Source organism: Anomaloglossus baeobatrachus, chromosome 7 (assembly GCF_048569485.1).
Source record: "Anomaloglossus baeobatrachus isolate aAnoBae1 chromosome 7, aAnoBae1.hap1, whole genome shotgun sequence".
Classification (NCBI taxonomy): Eukaryota; Metazoa; Chordata; class Amphibia; order Anura; family Aromobatidae; genus Anomaloglossus; species Anomaloglossus baeobatrachus.
This window is the reverse complement of record NC_134359.1, coordinates 198,627,296-198,646,629: the sequence shown is the minus strand read 5'-3', so window position 1 is coordinate 198,646,629 and position 19,334 is coordinate 198,627,296. Positions and strand designations below refer to the sequence as shown.

Below are 19,334 nucleotides of genomic sequence, written 5' to 3'. Positions count from 1 at the left end.
ATGGCACCAAGCATGCCAAATAAAAACAGTGGTTTTCTTTTGCCAGATTGAAATGCTTCCATGCGCATCTCTCCCTGCTAGAAAAGTTTGATAGCAGTCTTCTTGAACAGTGAAAGGGCAAGAAAACAACAAGAACAAAGATGGAAGTCAAAACCATGCATAAACAGCTCAATCCATAGACTGTATTGTTAATGCATCACCTGAACTTCACAGCCAACTTCTCTGCCCAAAAACGTAGAAACCAGACCATAAGATCTGAAGAGCATTTTGATGAGTCTTTGCTTTTTCACTGAAGGTTTTAAGTTGGCCTCTAACGGAGTGGGCCTTATCTCTTCTCCTTCATTGTCTGGTGTCTGGAGTTGGACTAATGCAAACCTTACCAGCCATAAACCAATGCTCAATCTGGCAAAATAAAACCCACCGTTTTCATTTGGCATGCCTTATGCCATCCTACATCGGATGACGTCTTCTCTTTTTTATGCACTTAGACAGCACAGATTTATGATTCCTTCATTGCACTATCTCAGAGATTTGAGAAGGTCAAATATCCACCGCCTGGGTTGAAAATGGAACTAAGCCTTTCAACACGGAAGAAGGAGATTAAACCGACGAGGATGGGATTCGAACCCATGCATGCAGAGCACAATGGATTAGCAGTCCATCGCCTTAACCACTCGGCCACCTCGTCTACATGAGAAACCTGAAATCAGGTGATATGATCTGATGAGGATATTGACTAGTCTGTGCAATTGAGCTAAAGATTGTGTATCGGCCTCTGGCAAAATGGAGCTTATCACATCTCCTACACTGGATAATGAAAAGAGTTAGACTAGCTCAAACCATATCAGAAATGAGCTAATGCTCAGGGTTTTAATAACAGTATTTTTACTGAAGATTGAATGTCGTGTCTGTATTGAAGCCCTGAAAATTGGTTTATCCCAGATAGCATTTGCATTAGTTTGTCTCTAGACATCAGATGACACTGAAGAAGATCAGAAAAGGCCACTCTACCAGAAGCTGCTTTACTATCGGTCAGTAGGAAAAGAGGTGCTGTGGCTTAGTTGGTTAAAGCGCCTGTCTAGTAAACAGGAGATCCTGAGTTCGAATCTCAGCAGTGCCTTCTTTTCATAGTCTCGGTATAGAAGTTTCGATTTTTAAAGGGCACCTTTCATAGTGAGAGACTAATGTCAAATTTGTCTTTCTCACATCTCTGAGATAGTTGAATGAAGGAATTATAAATATGTGCTGTCTAAGTGCTCAGAAGGAAGAAGATGTCATGCGATGTAGGATGGCACCAAGCATGCCAAATAAAAACAGTGGTTTTCTTTTGCCAGATTGAAATGCTTCCATGCGCATCTCTCCCTGCTAGAAAAGTTTGATAGCAGTCTTCTTGAACAGTGAAAGGGCAAGAAAACAACAAGAACAAAGATGGAAGTCAAAACCATGCATAAACAGCTCAATCCATAGACTGTATTGTTAATGCATCACCTGAACTTCACAGCCAACTTCTCTGCCCAAAAACGTAGAAACCAGACCATAAGATCTGAAGAGCATTTTGATGAGTCTTTGCTTTTTCACTGAAGGTTTTAAGTTGGCCTCTAACGGAGTGGGCCTTATCTCTTCTCCTTCATTGTCTGGTGTCTGGAGTTGGACTAATGCAAACCTTACCAGCCATAAACCAATGCTCAATCTGGCAAAATAAAACCCACCGTTTTCATTTGGCATGCCTTATGCCATCCTACATCGGATGACGTCTTCTCTTTTTTATGCACTTAGACAGCACAGATTTATGATTCCTTCATTGCACTATCTCAGAGATTTGAGAAGGTCAAATATCCACCGCCTGGGTTGAAAATGGAACTAAGCCTTTCAACACGGAAGAAGGAGATTAAACCGACGAGGATGGGATTCGAACCCATGCATGCAGAGCACAATGGATTAGCAGTCCATCGCCTTAACCACTCGGCCACCTCGTCTACATGAGAAACCTGAAATCAGGTGATATGATCTGATGAGGATATTGACTAGTCTGTGCAATTGAGCTAAAGATTGTGTATCGGCCTCTGGCAAAATGGAGCTTATCACATCTCCTACACTGGATAATGAAAAGAGTTAGACTAGCTCAAACCATATCAGAAATGAGCTAATGCTCAGGGTTTTAATAACAGTATTTTTACTGAAGATTGAATGTCGTGTCTGTATTGAAGCCCTGAAAATTGGTTTATCCCAGATAGCATTTGCATTAGTTTGTCTCTAGACATCAGATGACACTGAAGAAGATCAGAAAAGGCCACTCTACCAGAAGCTGCTTTACTATCGGTCAGTAGGAAAAGAGGTGCTGTGGCTTAGTTGGTTAAAGCGCCTGTCTAGTAAACAGGAGATCCTGAGTTCGAATCTCAGCAGTGCCTTCTTTTCATAGTCTCGGTATAGAAGTTTCGATTTTTAAAGGGCACCTTTCATAGTGAGAGACTAATGTCAAATTTGTCTTTCTCACATCTCTGAGATAGTTGAATGAAGGAATTATAAATATGTGCTGTCTAAGTGCTCAGAAGGAAGAAGATGTCATGCGATGTAGGATGGCACCAAGCATGCCAAATAAAAACAGTGGTTTTCTTTTGCCAGATTGAAATGCTTCCATGCGCATCTCTCCCTGCTAGAAAAGTTTGATAGCAGTCTTCTTGAACAGTGAAAGGGCAAGAAAACAACAAGAACAAAGATGGAAGTCAAAACCATGCATAAACAGCTCAATCCATAGACTGTATTGTTAATGCATCACCTGAACTTCACAGCCAACTTCTCTGCCCAAAAACGTAGAAACCAGACCATAAGATCTGAAGAGCATTTTGATGAGTCTTTGCTTTTTCACTGAAGGTTTTAAGTTGGCCTCTAACGGAGTGGGCCTTATCTCTTCTCCTTCATTGTCTGGTGTCTGGAGTTGGACTAATGCAAACCTTACCAGCCATAAACCAATGCTCAATCTGGCAAAATAAAACCCACCGTTTTCATTTGGCATGCCTTATGCCATCCTACATCGGATGACGTCTTCTCTTTTTTATGCACTTAGACAGCACAGATTTATGATTCCTTCATTGCACTATCTCAGAGATTTGAGAAGGTCAAATATCCACCGCCTGGGTTGAAAATGGAACTAAGCCTTTCAACACGGAAGAAGGAGATTAAACCGACGAGGATGGGATTCGAACCCATGCATGCAGAGCACAATGGATTAGCAGTCCATCGCCTTAACCACTCGGCCACCTCGTCTACATGAGAAACCTGAAATCAGGTGATATGATCTGATGAGGATATTGACTAGTCTGTGCAATTGAGCTAAAGATTGTGTATCGGTCTCTGGCAAAATGGAGCTTATCACATCTCCTACACTGGATAATGAAAAGAGTTAGACTAGCTCAAACCATATCAGAAATGAGCTAATGCTCAGGGTTTTAATAACAGTATTTTTACTGAAGATTGAATGTCGTGTCTGTATTGAAGCCCTGAAAATTGGTTTATCCCAGATAGCATTTGCATTAGTTTGTCTCTAGACATCAGATGACACTGAAGAAGATCAGAAAAGGCCACTCTACCAGAAGCTGCTTTACTATCGGTCAGTAGGAAAAGAGGTGCTGTGGCTTAGTTGGTTAAAGCGCCTGTCTAGTAAACAGGAGATCCTGAGTTCGAATCTCAGCAGTGCCTTCTTTTCATAGTCTCGGTATAGAAGTTTCGATTTTTAAAGGGCACCTTTCATAGTGAGAGACTAATGTCAAATTTGTCTTTCTCACATCTCTGAGATAGTTGAATGAAGGAATTATAAATATGTGCTGTCTAAGTGCTCAGAAGGAAGAAGATGTCGTGCGATGTAGGATGGCACCAAGCATGCCAAATAAAAACAGTGGTTTTCTTTTGCCAGATTGAAATGCTTCCATGCGCATCTCTCCCTGCTAGAAAAGTTTGATAGCAGTCTTCTTGAACAGTGAAAGGGCAAGAAAACAACAAGAACAAAGATGGAAGTCAAAACCATGCATAAACAGCTCAATCCATAGACTGTATTGTTAATGCATCACCTGAACTTCACAGCCAACTTCTCTGCCCAAAAACGTAGAAACCAGACCATAAGATCTGAAGAGCATTTTGATGAGTCTTTGCTTTTTCACTGAAGGTTTTAAGTTGGCCTCTAACGGAGTGGGCCTTATCTCTTCTCCTTCATTGTCTGGTGTCTGGAGTTGGACTAATGCAAACCTTACCAGCCATAAACCAATGCTCAATCTGGCAAAATAAAACCCACCGTTTTCATTTGGCATGCCTTATGCCATCCTACATCGGATGACGTCTTCTCTTTTTTATGCACTTAGACAGCACAGATTTATGATTCCTTCATTGCACTATCTCAGAGATTTGAGAAGGTCAAATATCCACCGCCTGGGTTGAAAATGGAACTAAGCCTTTCAACACGGAAGAAGGAGATTAAACCGACGAGGATGGGATTCGAACCCATGCATGCAGAGCACAATGGATTAGCAGTCCATCGCCTTAACCACTCGGCCACCTCGTCTACATGAGAAACCTGAAATCAGGTGATATGATCTGATGAGGATATTGACTAGTCTGTGCAATTGAGCTAAAGATTGTGTATCGGTCTCTGGCAAAATGGAGCTTATCACATCTCCTACACTGGATAATGAAAAGAGTTAGACTAGCTCAAACCATATCAGAAATGAGCTAATGCTCAGGGTTTTAATAACAGTATTTTTACTGAAGATTGAATGTCGTGTCTGTATTGAAGCCCTGAAAATTGGTTTATCCCAGATAGCATTTGCATTAGTTTGTCTCTAGACATCAGATGACACTGAAGAAGATCAGAAAAGGCCACTCTACCAGAAGCTGCTTTACTATCGGTCAGTAGGAAAAGAGGTGCTGTGGCTTAGTTGGTTAAAGCGCCTGTCTAGTAAACAGGAGATCCTGAGTTCGAATCTCAGCAGTGCCTTCTTTTCATAGTCTCGGTATAGAAGTTTCGATTTTTAAAGGGCACCTTTCATAGTGAGAGACTAATGTCAAATTTGTCTTTCTCACATCTCTGAGATAGTTGAATGAAGGAATTATAAATATGTGCTGTCTAAGTGCTCAGAAGGAAGAAGATGTCGTGCGATGTAGGATGGCACCAAGCATGCCAAATAAAAACAGTGGTTTTCTTTTGCCAGATTGAAATGCTTCCATGCGCATCTCTCCCTGCTAGAAAAGTTTGATAGCAGTCTTCTTGAACAGTGAAAGGGCAAGAAAACAACAAGAACAAAGATGGAAGTCAAAACCATGCATAAACAGCTCAATCCATAGACTGTATTGTTAATGCATCACCTGAACTTCACAGCCAACTTCTCTGCCCAAAAACGTAGAAACCAGACCATAAGATCTGAAGAGCATTTTGATGAGTCTTTGCTTTTTCACTGAAGGTTTTAAGTTGGCCTCTAACGGAGTGGGCCTTATCTCTTCTCCTTCATTGTCTGGTGTCTGGAGTTGGACTAATGCAAACCTTACCAGCCATAAACCAATGCTCAATCTGGCAAAATAAAACCCACCGTTTTCATTTGGCATGCCTTATGCCATCCTACATCGGATGACGTCTTCTCTTTTTTATGCACTTAGACAGCACAGATTTATGATTCCTTCATTGCACTATCTCAGAGATTTGAGAAGGTCAAATATCCACCGCCTGGGTTGAAAATGGAACTAAGCCTTTCAACACGGAAGAAGGAGATTAAACCGACGAGGATGGGATTCGAACCCATGCATGCAGAGCACAATGGATTAGCAGTCCATCGCCTTAACCACTCGGCCACCTCGTCTACATGAGAAACCTGAAATCAGGTGATATGATCTGATGAGGATATTGACTAGTCTGTGCAATTGAGCTAAAGATTGTGTATCGGCCTCTGGCAAAATGGAGCTTATCACATCTCCTACACTGGATAATGAAAAGAGTTAGACTAGCTCAAACCATATCAGAAATGAGCTAATGCTCAGGGTTTTAATAACAGTATTTTTACTGAAGATTGAATGTCGTGTCTGTATTGAAGCCCTGAAAATTGGTTTATCCCAGATAGCATTTGCATTAGTTTGTCTCTAGACATCAGATGACACTGAAGAAGATCAGAAAAGGCCACTCTACCAGAAGCTGCTTTACTATCGGTCAGTAGGAAAAGAGGTGCTGTGGCTTAGTTGGTTAAAGCGCCTGTCTAGTAAACAGGAGATCCTGAGTTCGAATCTCAGCAGTGCCTTCTTTTCATAGTCTCGGTATAGAAGTTTCGATTTTTAAAGGGCACCTTTCATAGTGAGAGACTAATGTCAAATTTGTCTTTCTCACATCTCTGAGATAGTTGAATGAAGGAATTATAAATATGTGCTGTCTAAGTGCTCAGAAGGAAGAAGATGTCATGCGATGTAGGATGGCACCAAGCATGCCAAATAAAAACAGTGGTTTTCTTTTGCCAGATTGAAATGCTTCCATGCGCATCTCTCCCTGCTAGAAAAGTTTGATAGCAGTCTTCTTGAACAGTGAAAGGGCAAGAAAACAACAAGAACAAAGATGGAAGTCAAAACCATGCATAAACAGCTCAATCCATAGACTGTATTGTTAATGCATCACCTGAACTTCACAGCCAACTTCTCTGCCCAAAAACGTAGAAACCAGACCATAAGATCTGAAGAGCATTTTGATGAGTCTTTGCTTTTTCACTGAAGGTTTTAAGTTGGCCTCTAACGGAGTGGGCCTTATCTCTTCTCCTTCATTGTCTGGTGTCTGGAGTTGGACTAATGCAAACCTTACCAGCCATAAACCAATGCTCAATCTGGCAAAATAAAACCCACCGTTTTCATTTGGCATGCCTTATGCCATCCTACATCGGATGACGTCTTCTCTTTTTTATGCACTTAGACAGCACAGATTTATGATTCCTTCATTGCACTATCTCAGAGATTTGAGAAGGTCAAATATCCACCGCCTGGGTTGAAAATGGAACTAAGCCTTTCAACACGGAAGAAGGAGATTAAACCGACGAGGATGGGATTCGAACCCATGCATGCAGAGCACAATGGATTAGCAGTCCATCGCCTTAACCACTCGGCCACCTCGTCTACATGAGAAACCTGAAATCAGGTGATATGATCTGATGAGGATATTGACTAGTCTGTGCAATTGAGCTAAAGATTGTGTATCGGCCTCTGGCAAAATGGAGCTTATCACATCTCCTACACTGGATAATGAAAAGAGTTAGACTAGCTCAAACCATATCAGAAATGAGCTAATGCTCAGGGTTTTAATAACAGTATTTTTACTGAAGATTGAATGTCGTGTCTGTATTGAAGCCCTGAAAATTGGTTTATCCCAGATAGCATTTGCATTAGTTTGTCTCTAGACATCAGATGACACTGAAGAAGATCAGAAAAGGCCACTCTACCAGAAGCTGCTTTACTATCGGTCAGTAGGAAAAGAGGTGCTGTGGCTTAGTTGGTTAAAGCGCCTGTCTAGTAAACAGGAGATCCTGAGTTCGAATCTCAGCAGTGCCTTCTTTTCATAGTCTCGGTATAGAAGTTTCGATTTTTAAAGGGCACCTTTCATAGTGAGAGACTAATGTCAAATTTGTCTTTCTCACATCTCTGAGATAGTTGAATGAAGGAATTATAAATATGTGCTGTCTAAGTGCTCAGAAGGAAGAAGATGTCATGCGATGTAGGATGGCACCAAGCATGCCAAATAAAAACAGTGGTTTTCTTTTGCCAGATTGAAATGCTTCCATGCGCATCTCTCCCTGCTAGAAAAGTTTGATAGCAGTCTTCTTGAACAGTGAAAGGGCAAGAAAACAACAAGAACAAAGATGGAAGTCAAAACCATGCATAAACAGCTCAATCCATAGACTGTATTGTTAATGCATCACCTGAACTTCACAGCCAACTTCTCTGCCCAAAAACGTAGAAACCAGACCATAAGATCTGAAGAGCATTTTGATGAGTCTTTGCTTTTTCACTGAAGGTTTTAAGTTGGCCTCTAACGGAGTGGGCCTTATCTCTTCTCCTTCATTGTCTGGTGTCTGGAGTTGGACTAATGCAAACCTTACCAGCCATAAACCAATGCTCAATCTGGCAAAATAAAACCCACCGTTTTCATTTGGCATGCCTTATGCCATCCTACATCGGATGACGTCTTCTCTTTTTTATGCACTTAGACAGCACAGATTTATGATTCCTTCATTGCACTATCTCAGAGATTTGAGAAGGTCAAATATCCACCGCCTGGGTTGAAAATGGAACTAAGCCTTTCAACACGGAAGAAGGAGATTAAACCGACGAGGATGGGATTCGAACCCATGCATGCAGAGCACAATGGATTAGCAGTCCATCGCCTTAACCACTCGGCCACCTCGTCTACATGAGAAACCTGAAATCAGGTGATATGATCTGATGAGGATATTGACTAGTCTGTGCAATTGAGCTAAAGATTGTGTATCGGCCTCTGGCAAAATGGAGCTTATCACATCTCCTACACTGGATAATGAAAAGAGTTAGACTAGCTCAAACCATATCAGAAATGAGCTAATGCTCAGGGTTTTAATAACAGTATTTTTACTGAAGATTGAATGTCGTGTCTGTATTGAAGCCCTGAAAATTGGTTTATCCCAGATAGCATTTGCATTAGTTTGTCTCTAGACATCAGATGACACTGAAGAAGATCAGAAAAGGCCACTCTACCAGAAGCTGCTTTACTATCGGTCAGTAGGAAAAGAGGTGCTGTGGCTTAGTTGGTTAAAGCGCCTGTCTAGTAAACAGGAGATCCTGAGTTCGAATCTCAGCAGTGCCTTCTTTTCATAGTCTCGGTATAGAAGTTTCGATTTTTAAAGGGCACCTTTCATAGTGAGAGACTAATGTCAAATTTGTCTTTCTCACATCTCTGAGATAGTTGAATGAAGGAATTATAAATATGTGCTGTCTAAGTGCTCAGAAGGAAGAAGATGTCATGCGATGTAGGATGGCACCAAGCATGCCAAATAAAAACAGTGGTTTTCTTTTGCCAGATTGAAATGCTTCCATGCGCATCTCTCCCTGCTAGAAAAGTTTGATAGCAGTCTTCTTGAACAGTGAAAGGGCAAGAAAACAACAAGAACAAAGATGGAAGTCAAAACCATGCATAAACAGCTCAATCCATAGACTGTATTGTTAATGCATCACCTGAACTTCACAGCCAACTTCTCTGCCCAAAAACGTAGAAACCAGACCATAAGATCTGAAGAGCATTTTGATGAGTCTTTGCTTTTTCACTGAAGGTTTTAAGTTGGCCTCTAACGGAGTGGGCCTTATCTCTTCTCCTTCATTGTCTGGTGTCTGGAGTTGGACTAATGCAAACCTTACCAGCCATAAACCAATGCTCAATCTGGCAAAATAAAACCCACCGTTTTCATTTGGCATGCCTTATGCCATCCTACATCGGATGACGTCTTCTCTTTTTTATGCACTTAGACAGCACAGATTTATGATTCCTTCATTGCACTATCTCAGAGATTTGAGAAGGTCAAATATCCACCGCCTGGGTTGAAAATGGAACTAAGCCTTTCAACACGGAAGAAGGAGATTAAACCGACGAGGATGGGATTCGAACCCATGCATGCAGAGCACAATGGATTAGCAGTCCATCGCCTTAACCACTCGGCCACCTCGTCTACATGAGAAACCTGAAATCAGGTGATATGATCTGATGAGGATATTGACTAGTCTGTGCAATTGAGCTAAAGATTGTGTATCGGCCTCTGGCAAAATGGAGCTTATCACATCTCCTACACTGGATAATGAAAAGAGTTAGACTAGCTCAAACCATATCAGAAATGAGCTAATGCTCAGGGTTTTAATAACAGTATTTTTACTGAAGATTGAATGTCGTGTCTGTATTGAAGCCCTGAAAATTGGTTTATCCCAGATAGCATTTGCATTAGTTTGTCTCTAGACATCAGATGACACTGAAGAAGATCAGAAAAGGCCACTCTACCAGAAGCTGCTTTACTATCGGTCAGTAGGAAAAGAGGTGCTGTGGCTTAGTTGGTTAAAGCGCCTGTCTAGTAAACAGGAGATCCTGAGTTCGAATCTCAGCAGTGCCTTCTTTTCATAGTCTCGGTATAGAAGTTTCGATTTTTAAAGGGCACCTTTCATAGTGAGAGACTAATGTCAAATTTGTCTTTCTCACATCTCTGAGATAGTTGAATGAAGGAATTATAAATATGTGCTGTCTAAGTGCTCAGAAGGAAGAAGATGTCATGCGATGTAGGATGGCACCAAGCATGCCAAATAAAAACAGTGGTTTTCTTTTGCCAGATTGAAATGCTTCCATGCGCATCTCTCCCTGCTAGAAAAGTTTGATAGCAGTCTTCTTGAACAGTGAAAGGGCAAGAAAACAACAAGAACAAAGATGGAAGTCAAAACCATGCATAAACAGCTCAATCCATAGACTGTATTGTTAATGCATCACCTGAACTTCACAGCCAACTTCTCTGCCCAAAAACGTAGAAACCAGACCATAAGATCTGAAGAGCATTTTGATGAGTCTTTGCTTTTTCACTGAAGGTTTTAAGTTGGCCTCTAACGGAGTGGGCCTTATCTCTTCTCCTTCATTGTCTGGTGTCTGGAGTTGGACTAATGCAAACCTTACCAGCCATAAACCAATGCTCAATCTGGCAAAATAAAACCCACCGTTTTCATTTGGCATGCCTTATGCCATCCTACATCGGATGACGTCTTCTCTTTTTTATGCACTTAGACAGCACAGATTTATGATTCCTTCATTGCACTATCTCAGAGATTTGAGAAGGTCAAATATCCACCGCCTGGGTTGAAAATGGAACTAAGCCTTTCAACACGGAAGAAGGAGATTAAACCGACGAGGATGGGATTCGAACCCATGCATGCAGAGCACAATGGATTAGCAGTCCATCGCCTTAACCACTCGGCCACCTCGTCTACATGAGAAACCTGAAATCAGGTGATATGATCTGATGAGGATATTGACTAGTCTGTGCAATTGAGCTAAAGATTGTGTATCGGCCTCTGGCAAAATGGAGCTTATCACATCTCCTACACTGGATAATGAAAAGAGTTAGACTAGCTCAAACCATATCAGAAATGAGCTAATGCTCAGGGTTTTAATAACAGTATTTTTACTGAAGATTGAATGTCGTGTCTGTATTGAAGCCCTGAAAATTGGTTTATCCCAGATAGCATTTGCATTAGTTTGTCTCTAGACATCAGATGACACTGAAGAAGATCAGAAAAGGCCACTCTACCAGAAGCTGCTTTACTATCGGTCAGTAGGAAAAGAGGTGCTGTGGCTTAGTTGGTTAAAGCGCCTGTCTAGTAAACAGGAGATCCTGAGTTCGAATCTCAGCAGTGCCTTCTTTTCATAGTCTCGGTATAGAAGTTTCGATTTTTAAAGGGCACCTTTCATAGTGAGAGACTAATGTCAAATTTGTCTTTCTCACATCTCTGAGATAGTTGAATGAAGGAATTATAAATATGTGCTGTCTAAGTGCTCAGAAGGAAGAAGATGTCATGCGATGTAGGATGGCACCAAGCATGCCAAATAAAAACAGTGGTTTTCTTTTGCCAGATTGAAATGCTTCCATGCGCATCTCTCCCTGCTAGAAAAGTTTGATAGCAGTCTTCTTGAACAGTGAAAGGGCAAGAAAACAACAAGAACAAAGATGGAAGTCAAAACCATGCATAAACAGCTCAATCCATAGACTGTATTGTTAATGCATCACCTGAACTTCACAGCCAACTTCTCTGCCCAAAAACGTAGAAACCAGACCATAAGATCTGAAGAGCATTTTGATGAGTCTTTGCTTTTTCACTGAAGGTTTTAAGTTGGCCTCTAACGGAGTGGGCCTTATCTCTTCTCCTTCATTGTCTGGTGTCTGGAGTTGGACTAATGCAAACCTTACCAGCCATAAACCAATGCTCAATCTGGCAAAATAAAACCCACCGTTTTCATTTGGCATGCCTTATGCCATCCTACATCGGATGACGTCTTCTCTTTTTTATGCACTTAGACAGCACAGATTTATGATTCCTTCATTGCACTATCTCAGAGATTTGAGAAGGTCAAATATCCACCGCCTGGGTTGAAAATGGAACTAAGCCTTTCAACACGGAAGAAGGAGATTAAACCGACGAGGATGGGATTCGAACCCATGCATGCAGAGCACAATGGATTAGCAGTCCATCGCCTTAACCACTCGGCCACCTCGTCTACATGAGAAACCTGAAATCAGGTGATATGATCTGATGAGGATATTGACTAGTCTGTGCAATTGAGCTAAAGATTGTGTATCGGCCTCTGGCAAAATGGAGCTTATCACATCTCCTACACTGGATAATGAAAAGAGTTAGACTAGCTCAAACCATATCAGAAATGAGCTAATGCTCAGGGTTTTAATAACAGTATTTTTACTGAAGATTGAATGTCGTGTCTGTATTGAAGCCCTGAAAATTGGTTTATCCCAGATAGCATTTGCATTAGTTTGTCTCTAGACATCAGATGACACTGAAGAAGATCAGAAAAGGCCACTCTACCAGAAGCTGCTTTACTATCGGTCAGTAGGAAAAGAGGTGCTGTGGCTTAGTTGGTTAAAGCGCCTGTCTAGTAAACAGGAGATCCTGAGTTCGAATCTCAGCAGTGCCTTCTTTTCATAGTCTCGGTATAGAAGTTTCGATTTTTAAAGGGCACCTTTCATAGTGAGAGACTAATGTCAAATTTGTCTTTCTCACATCTCTGAGATAGTTGAATGAAGGAATTATAAATATGTGCTGTCTAAGTGCTCAGAAGGAAGAAGATGTCATGCGATGTAGGATGGCACCAAGCATGCCAAATAAAAACAGTGGTTTTCTTTTGCCAGATTGAAATGCTTCCATGCGCATCTCTCCCTGCTAGAAAAGTTTGATAGCAGTCTTCTTGAACAGTGAAAGGGCAAGAAAACAACAAGAACAAAGATGGAAGTCAAAACCATGCATAAACAGCTCAATCCATAGACTGTATTGTTAATGCATCACCTGAACTTCACAGCCAACTTCTCTGCCCAAAAACGTAGAAACCAGACCATAAGATCTGAAGAGCATTTTGATGAGTCTTTGCTTTTTCACTGAAGGTTTTAAGTTGGCCTCTAACGGAGTGGGCCTTATCTCTTCTCCTTCATTGTCTGGTGTCTGGAGTTGGACTAATGCAAACCTTACCAGCCATAAACCAATGCTCAATCTGGCAAAATAAAACCCACCGTTTTCATTTGGCATGCCTTATGCCATCCTACATCGGATGACGTCTTCTCTTTTTTATGCACTTAGACAGCACAGATTTATGATTCCTTCATTGCACTATCTCAGAGATTTGAGAAGGTCAAATATCCACCGCCTGGGTTGAAAATGGAACTAAGCCTTTCAACACGGAAGAAGGAGATTAAACCGACGAGGATGGGATTCGAACCCATGCATGCAGAGCACAATGGATTAGCAGTCCATCGCCTTAACCACTCGGCCACCTCGTCTACATGAGAAACCTGAAATCAGGTGATATGATCTGATGAGGATATTGACTAGTCTGTGCAATTGAGCTAAAGATTGTGTATCGGTCTCTGGCAAAATGGAGCTTATCACATCTCCTACACTGGATAATGAAAAGAGTTAGACTAGCTCAAACCATATCAGAAATGAGCTAATGCTCAGGGTTTTAATAACAGTATTTTTACTGAAGATTGAATGTCGTGTCTGTATTGAAGCCCTGAAAATTGGTTTATCCCAGATAGCATTTGCATTAGTTTGTCTCTAGACATCAGATGACACTGAAGAAGATCAGAAAAGGCCACTCTACCAGAAGCTGCTTTACTATCGGTCAGTAGGAAAAGAGGTGCTGTGGCTTAGTTGGTTAAAGCGCCTGTCTAGTAAACAGGAGATCCTGAGTTCGAATCTCAGCAGTGCCTTCTTTTCATAGTCTCGGTATAGAAGTTTCGATTTTTAAAGGGCACCTTTCATAGTGAGAGACTAATGTCAAATTTGTCTTTCTCACATCTCTGAGATAGTTGAATGAAGGAATTATAAATATGTGCTGTCTAAGTGCTCAGAAGGAAGAAGATGTCGTGCGATGTAGGATGGCACCAAGCATGCCAAATAAAAACAGTGGTTTTCTTTTGCCAGATTGAAATGCTTCCATGCGCATCTCTCCCTGCTAGAAAAGTTTGATAGCAGTCTTCTTGAACAGTGAAAGGGCAAGAAAACAACAAGAACAAAGATGGAAGTCAAAACCATGCATAAACAGCTCAATCCATAGACTGTATTGTTAATGCATCACCTGAACTTCACAGCCAACTTCTCTGCCCAAAAACGTAGAAACCAGACCATAAGATCTGAAGAGCATTTTGATGAGTCTTTGCTTTTTCACTGAAGGTTTTAAGTTGGCCTCTAACGGAGTGGGCCTTATCTCTTCTCCTTCATTGTCTGGTGTCTGGAGTTGGACTAATGCAAACCTTACCAGCCATAAACCAATGCTCAATCTGGCAAAATAAAACCCACCGTTTTCATTTGGCATGCCTTATGCCATCCTACATCGGATGACGTCTTCTCTTTTTTATGCACTTAGACAGCACAGATTTATGATTCCTTCATTGCACTATCTCAGAGATTTGAGAAGGTCAAATATCCACCGCCTGGGTTGAAAATGGAACTAAGCCTTTCAACACGGAAGAAGGAGATTAAACCGACGAGGATGGGATTCGAACCCATGCATGCAGAGCACAATGGATTAGCAGTCCATCGCCTTAACCACTCGGCCACCTCGTCTACATGAGAAACCTGAAATCAGGTGATATGATCTGATGAGGATATTGACTAGTCTGTGCAATTGAGCTAAAGATTGTGTATCGGCCTCTGGCAAAATGGAGCTTATCACATCTCCTACACTGGATAATGAAAAGAGTTAGACTAGCTCAAACCATATCAGAAATGAGCTAATGCTCAGGGTTTTAATAACAGTATTTTTACTGAAGATTGAATGTCGTGTCTGTATTGAAGCCCTGAAAATTGGTTTATCCCAGATAGCATTTGCATTAGTTTGTCTCTAGACATCAGATGACACTGAAGAAGATCAGAAAAGGCCACTCTACCAGAAGCTGCTTTACTATCGGTCAGTAGGAAAAGAGGTGCTGTGGCTTAGTTGGTTAAAGCGCCTGTCTAGTAAACAGGAGATCCTGAGTTCGAATCTCAGCAGTGCCTTCTTTTCATAGTCTCGGTATAGAAGTTTCGATTTTTAAAGGGCACCTTTCATAGTGAGAGACTAATGTCAAATTTGTCTTTCTCACATCTCTGAGATAGTTGAATGAAGGAATTATAAATATGTGCTGTCTAAGTGCTCAGAAGGAAGAAGATGTCATGCGATGTAGGATGGCACCAAGCATGCCAAATAAAAACAGTGGTTTTCTTTTGCCAGATTGAAATGCTTCCATGCGCATCTCTCCCTGCTAGAAAAGTTTGATAGCAGTCTTCTTGAACAGTGAAAGGGCAAGAAAACAACAAGAACAAAGATGGAAGTCAAAACCATGCATAAACAGCTCAATCCATAGACTGTATTGTTAATGCATCACCTGAACTTCACAGCCAACTTCTCTGCCCAAAAACGTAGAAACCAGACCATAAGATCTGAAGAGCATTTTGATGAGTCTTTGCTTTTTCACTGAAGGTTTTAAGTTGGCCTCTAACGGAGTGGGCCTTATCTCTTCTCCTTCATTGTCTGGTGTCTGGAGTTGGACTAATGCAAACCTTACCAGCCATAAACCAATGCTCAATCTGGCAAAATAAAACCCACCGTTTTCATTTGGCATGCCTTATGCCATCCTACATCGGATGACGTCTTCTCTTTTTTATGCACTTAGACAGCACAGATTTATGATTCCTTCATTGCACTATCTCAGAGATTTGAGAAGGTCAAATATCCACCGCCTGGGTTGAAAATGGAACTAAGCCTTTCAACACGGAAGAAGGAGATTAAACCGACGAGGATGGGATTCGAACCCATGCATGCAGAGCACAATGGATTAGCAGTCCATCGCCTTAACCACTCGGCCACCTCGTCTACATGAGAAACCTGAAATCAGGTGATATGATCTGATGAGGATATTGACTAGTCTGTGCAATTGAGCTAAAGATTGTGTATCGGCCTCTGGCAAAATGGAGCTTATCACATCTCCTACACTGGATAATGAAAAGAGTTAGACTAGCTCAAACCATATCAGAAATGAGCTAATGCTCAGGGTTTTAATAACAGTATTTTTACTGAAGATTGAATGTCGTGTCTGTATTGAAGCCCTGAAAATTGGTTTATCCCAGATAGCATTTGCATTAGTTTGTCTCTAGACATCAGATGACACTGAAGAAGATCAGAAAAGGCCACTCTACCAGAAGCTGCTTTACTATCGGTCAGTAGGAAAAGAGGTGCTGTGGCTTAGTTGGTTAAAGCGCCTGTCTAGTAAACAGGAGATCCTGAGTTCGAATCTCAGCAGTGCCTTCTTTTCATAGTCTCGGTATAGAAGTTTCGATTTTTAAAGGGCACCTTTCATAGTGAGAGACTAATGTCAAATTTGTCTTTCTCACATCTCTGAGATAGTTGAATGAAGGAATTATAAATATGTGCTGTCTAAGTGCTCAGAAGGAAGAAGATGTCATGCGATGTAGGATGGCACCAAGCATGCCAAATAAAAACAGTGGTTTTCTTTTGCCAGATTGAAATGCTTCCATGCGCATCTCTCCCTGCTAGAAAAGTTTGATAGCAGTCTTCTTGAACAGTGAAAGGGCAAGAAAACAACAAGAACAAAGATGGAAGTCAAAACCATGCATAAACAGCTCAATCCATAGACTGTATTGTTAATGCATCACCTGAACTTCACAGCCAACTTCTCTGCCCAAAAACGTAGAAACCAGACCATAAGATCTGAAGAGCATTTTGATGAGTCTTTGCTTTTTCACTGAAGGTTTTAAGTTGGCCTCTAACGGAGTGGGCCTTATCTCTTCTCCTTCATTGTCTGGTGTCTGGAGTTGGACTAATGCAAACCTTACCAGCCATAAACCAATGCTCAATCTGGCAAAATAAAACCCACCGTTTTCATTTGGCATGCCTTATGCCATCCTACATCGGATGACGTCTTCTCTTTTTTATGCACTTAGACAGCACAGATTTATGATTCCTTCATTGCACTATCTCAGAGATTTGAGAAGGTCAAATATCCACCGCCTGGGTTGAAAATGGAACTAAGCCTTTCAACACGGAAGAAGGAGATTAAACCGACGAGGATGGGATTCGAACCCATGCATGCAGAGCACAATGGATTAGCAGTCCATCGCCTTAACCACTCGGCCACCTCGTCTACATGAGAAACCTGAAATCAGGTGATATGATCTGATGAGGATATTGACTAGTCTGTGCAATTGAGCTAAAGATTGTGTATCGGTCTCTGGCAAAATGGAGCTTATCACATCTCCTACACTGGATAATGAAAAGAGTTAGACTAGCTCAAACCATATCAGAAATGAGCTAATGCTCAGGGTTTTAATAACAGTATTTTTACTGAAGATTGAATGTCGTGTCTGTATTGAAGCCCTGAAAATTGGTTTATCCCAGATAGCATTTGCATTAGTTTGTCTCTAGACATCAGATGACACTGAAGAAGATCAGAAAAGGCCACTCTACCAGAAGCTGCTTTACTATCGGTCAGTAGGAAAAGAGGTGCTGTGGCTTAGTTGGTTAAAGCGCCTGTCTAGTAAACAGGAGATCCTGAGTTCGAATCTCAGCAGTGCCTTCTTTTCATAGTCTCGGTATAGAAGTTTCGATTTTTAAAGGGCACCTTTCATAGTGAGAGACTAATGTCAAATTTGTCTTTCTCACATCTCTGAGATAGTTGAATGAAGGAATTATAAATATGTGCTGTCTAAGTGCTCAGAAGGAAGAAGATGTCATGCGATGTAGGATGGCACCAAGCATGCCAAATAAAAACAGTGGTTTTCTTTTGCCAGATTGAAATGCTTCCATGCGCATCTCTCCCTGCTAGAAAAGTTTGATAGCAGTCTTCTTGAACAGTGAAAGGGCAAGAAAACAACAAGAACAAAGATGGAAGTCAAAACCATGCATAAACAGCTCAATCCATAGACTGTATTGTTAATGCATCACCTGAACTTCACAGCCAACTTCTCTGCCCAAAAACGTAGAAACCAGACCATAAGATCTGAAGAGCATTTTGATGAGTCTTTGCTTTTTCACTGAAGGTTTTAAGTTGGCCTCTAACGGAGTGGGCCTTATCTCTTCTCCTTCATTGTCTGGTGTCTGGAGTTGGACTAATGCAAACCTTACCAGCCATAAACCAATGCTCAATCTGGCAAAATAAAACCCACCGTTTTCATTTGGCATGCCTTATGCCATCCTACATCGGATGACGTCTTCTCTTTTTTATGCACTTAGACAGCACAGATTTATGATTCCTTCATTGCACTATCTCAGAGATTTGAGAAGGTCAAATATCCACCGCCTGGGTTGAAAATGGAACTAAGCCTTTCAACACGGAAGAAGGAGATTAAACCGACGAGGATGGGATTCGAACCCATGCATGCAGAGCACAATGGATTAGCAGTCCATCGCCTTAACCACTCGGCCACCTCGTCTACATGAGAAACCTGAAATCAGGTGATATGATCTGATGAGGATATTGACTAGTCTGTGCAATTGAGCTAAAGATTGTGTATCGGTCTCTGGCAAAATGGAGCTTATCACATCTCCTACACTGGATAATGAAAAGAGTTAGACTAGCTCAAACCATATCAGAAATGAGCTAATGCTCAGGGTTTTAATAACAGTATTTTTACTGAAGATTGAATGTCGTGTCTGTATTGAAGCCCTGAAAATTGGTTTATCCCAGATAGCATTTGCATTAGTTTGTCTCTAGACATCAGATGACACTGAAGAAGATCAGAAAAGGCCACTCTACCAGAAGCTGCTTTACTATCGGTCAGTAGGAAAAGAGGTGCTGTGGCTTAGTTGGTTAAAGCGCCTGTCTAGTAAACAGGAGATCCTGAGTTCGAATCTCAGCAGTGCCTTCTTTTCATAGTCTCGGTATAGAAGTTTCGATTTTTAAAGGGCACCTTTCATAGTGAGAGACTAATGTCAAATTTGTCTTTCTCACATCTCTGAGATAGTTGAATGAAGGAATTATAAATATGTGCTGTCTAAGTGCTCAGAAGGAAGAAGATGTCGTGCGATGTAGGATGGCACCAAGCAT

At 41.3% G+C, this 19,334-nt stretch overlaps 30 non-coding genes across 30 annotated transcripts; 15 read left to right on the top strand and 15 right to left on the bottom strand.

Annotated features, from left to right (window-relative positions):
* Positions 1-606: 606 nt before the first annotated feature.
* TRNAS-GCU (transfer RNA serine (anticodon GCU)) lies at positions 607-688 on the bottom strand. The gene has a single exon. It is a non-coding gene; the product is annotated as a tRNA-Ser (tRNA).
* A 358-nt stretch (positions 689-1,046) lies between these two features.
* Positions 1,047-1,120, top strand: TRNAT-AGU (transfer RNA threonine (anticodon AGU)). Its single transcript has one exon. It is a non-coding gene; the product is annotated as a tRNA-Thr (tRNA).
* A 774-nt stretch (positions 1,121-1,894) lies between these two features.
* Positions 1,895-1,976, bottom strand: TRNAS-GCU (transfer RNA serine (anticodon GCU)). Its single transcript has one exon. It is a non-coding gene; the product is annotated as a tRNA-Ser (tRNA).
* A 358-nt stretch (positions 1,977-2,334) lies between these two features.
* TRNAT-AGU (transfer RNA threonine (anticodon AGU)) lies at positions 2,335-2,408 on the top strand. Its single transcript has one exon. It is a non-coding gene; the product is annotated as a tRNA-Thr (tRNA).
* A 774-nt stretch (positions 2,409-3,182) lies between these two features.
* TRNAS-GCU (transfer RNA serine (anticodon GCU)) lies at positions 3,183-3,264 on the bottom strand. The gene has a single exon. It is a non-coding gene; the product is annotated as a tRNA-Ser (tRNA).
* A 358-nt stretch (positions 3,265-3,622) lies between these two features.
* Positions 3,623-3,696, top strand: TRNAT-AGU (transfer RNA threonine (anticodon AGU)). Its single transcript has one exon. It is a non-coding gene; the product is annotated as a tRNA-Thr (tRNA).
* Positions 3,697-4,470: 774 nt separating this feature from the next.
* On the bottom strand, positions 4,471-4,552 carry TRNAS-GCU (transfer RNA serine (anticodon GCU)). Its single transcript has one exon. It is a non-coding gene; the product is annotated as a tRNA-Ser (tRNA).
* Positions 4,553-4,910: 358 nt separating this feature from the next.
* Positions 4,911-4,984, top strand: TRNAT-AGU (transfer RNA threonine (anticodon AGU)). The gene has a single exon. It is a non-coding gene; the product is annotated as a tRNA-Thr (tRNA).
* Positions 4,985-5,758: 774 nt separating this feature from the next.
* Positions 5,759-5,840, bottom strand: TRNAS-GCU (transfer RNA serine (anticodon GCU)). Its single transcript has one exon. It is a non-coding gene; the product is annotated as a tRNA-Ser (tRNA).
* A 358-nt stretch (positions 5,841-6,198) lies between these two features.
* On the top strand, positions 6,199-6,272 carry TRNAT-AGU (transfer RNA threonine (anticodon AGU)). Its single transcript has one exon. It is a non-coding gene; the product is annotated as a tRNA-Thr (tRNA).
* Positions 6,273-7,046: 774 nt separating this feature from the next.
* TRNAS-GCU (transfer RNA serine (anticodon GCU)) lies at positions 7,047-7,128 on the bottom strand. The gene has a single exon. It is a non-coding gene; the product is annotated as a tRNA-Ser (tRNA).
* A 358-nt stretch (positions 7,129-7,486) lies between these two features.
* TRNAT-AGU (transfer RNA threonine (anticodon AGU)) lies at positions 7,487-7,560 on the top strand. The gene has a single exon. It is a non-coding gene; the product is annotated as a tRNA-Thr (tRNA).
* A 774-nt stretch (positions 7,561-8,334) lies between these two features.
* On the bottom strand, positions 8,335-8,416 carry TRNAS-GCU (transfer RNA serine (anticodon GCU)). The gene has a single exon. It is a non-coding gene; the product is annotated as a tRNA-Ser (tRNA).
* A 358-nt stretch (positions 8,417-8,774) lies between these two features.
* Positions 8,775-8,848, top strand: TRNAT-AGU (transfer RNA threonine (anticodon AGU)). Its single transcript has one exon. It is a non-coding gene; the product is annotated as a tRNA-Thr (tRNA).
* A 774-nt stretch (positions 8,849-9,622) lies between these two features.
* Positions 9,623-9,704, bottom strand: TRNAS-GCU (transfer RNA serine (anticodon GCU)). Its single transcript has one exon. It is a non-coding gene; the product is annotated as a tRNA-Ser (tRNA).
* A 358-nt stretch (positions 9,705-10,062) lies between these two features.
* On the top strand, positions 10,063-10,136 carry TRNAT-AGU (transfer RNA threonine (anticodon AGU)). Its single transcript has one exon. It is a non-coding gene; the product is annotated as a tRNA-Thr (tRNA).
* Positions 10,137-10,910: 774 nt separating this feature from the next.
* TRNAS-GCU (transfer RNA serine (anticodon GCU)) lies at positions 10,911-10,992 on the bottom strand. Its single transcript has one exon. It is a non-coding gene; the product is annotated as a tRNA-Ser (tRNA).
* Positions 10,993-11,350: 358 nt separating this feature from the next.
* Positions 11,351-11,424, top strand: TRNAT-AGU (transfer RNA threonine (anticodon AGU)). Its single transcript has one exon. It is a non-coding gene; the product is annotated as a tRNA-Thr (tRNA).
* A 774-nt stretch (positions 11,425-12,198) lies between these two features.
* Positions 12,199-12,280, bottom strand: TRNAS-GCU (transfer RNA serine (anticodon GCU)). Its single transcript has one exon. It is a non-coding gene; the product is annotated as a tRNA-Ser (tRNA).
* Positions 12,281-12,638: 358 nt separating this feature from the next.
* On the top strand, positions 12,639-12,712 carry TRNAT-AGU (transfer RNA threonine (anticodon AGU)). The gene has a single exon. It is a non-coding gene; the product is annotated as a tRNA-Thr (tRNA).
* Positions 12,713-13,486: 774 nt separating this feature from the next.
* Positions 13,487-13,568, bottom strand: TRNAS-GCU (transfer RNA serine (anticodon GCU)). Its single transcript has one exon. It is a non-coding gene; the product is annotated as a tRNA-Ser (tRNA).
* A 358-nt stretch (positions 13,569-13,926) lies between these two features.
* Positions 13,927-14,000, top strand: TRNAT-AGU (transfer RNA threonine (anticodon AGU)). The gene has a single exon. It is a non-coding gene; the product is annotated as a tRNA-Thr (tRNA).
* Positions 14,001-14,774: 774 nt separating this feature from the next.
* TRNAS-GCU (transfer RNA serine (anticodon GCU)) lies at positions 14,775-14,856 on the bottom strand. The gene has a single exon. It is a non-coding gene; the product is annotated as a tRNA-Ser (tRNA).
* Positions 14,857-15,214: 358 nt separating this feature from the next.
* On the top strand, positions 15,215-15,288 carry TRNAT-AGU (transfer RNA threonine (anticodon AGU)). Its single transcript has one exon. It is a non-coding gene; the product is annotated as a tRNA-Thr (tRNA).
* A 774-nt stretch (positions 15,289-16,062) lies between these two features.
* On the bottom strand, positions 16,063-16,144 carry TRNAS-GCU (transfer RNA serine (anticodon GCU)). The gene has a single exon. It is a non-coding gene; the product is annotated as a tRNA-Ser (tRNA).
* Positions 16,145-16,502: 358 nt separating this feature from the next.
* TRNAT-AGU (transfer RNA threonine (anticodon AGU)) lies at positions 16,503-16,576 on the top strand. The gene has a single exon. It is a non-coding gene; the product is annotated as a tRNA-Thr (tRNA).
* A 774-nt stretch (positions 16,577-17,350) lies between these two features.
* On the bottom strand, positions 17,351-17,432 carry TRNAS-GCU (transfer RNA serine (anticodon GCU)). Its single transcript has one exon. It is a non-coding gene; the product is annotated as a tRNA-Ser (tRNA).
* Positions 17,433-17,790: 358 nt separating this feature from the next.
* Positions 17,791-17,864, top strand: TRNAT-AGU (transfer RNA threonine (anticodon AGU)). Its single transcript has one exon. It is a non-coding gene; the product is annotated as a tRNA-Thr (tRNA).
* Positions 17,865-18,638: 774 nt separating this feature from the next.
* On the bottom strand, positions 18,639-18,720 carry TRNAS-GCU (transfer RNA serine (anticodon GCU)). Its single transcript has one exon. It is a non-coding gene; the product is annotated as a tRNA-Ser (tRNA).
* A 358-nt stretch (positions 18,721-19,078) lies between these two features.
* Positions 19,079-19,152, top strand: TRNAT-AGU (transfer RNA threonine (anticodon AGU)). The gene has a single exon. It is a non-coding gene; the product is annotated as a tRNA-Thr (tRNA).
* Positions 19,153-19,334: the final 182 nt, after the last annotated feature.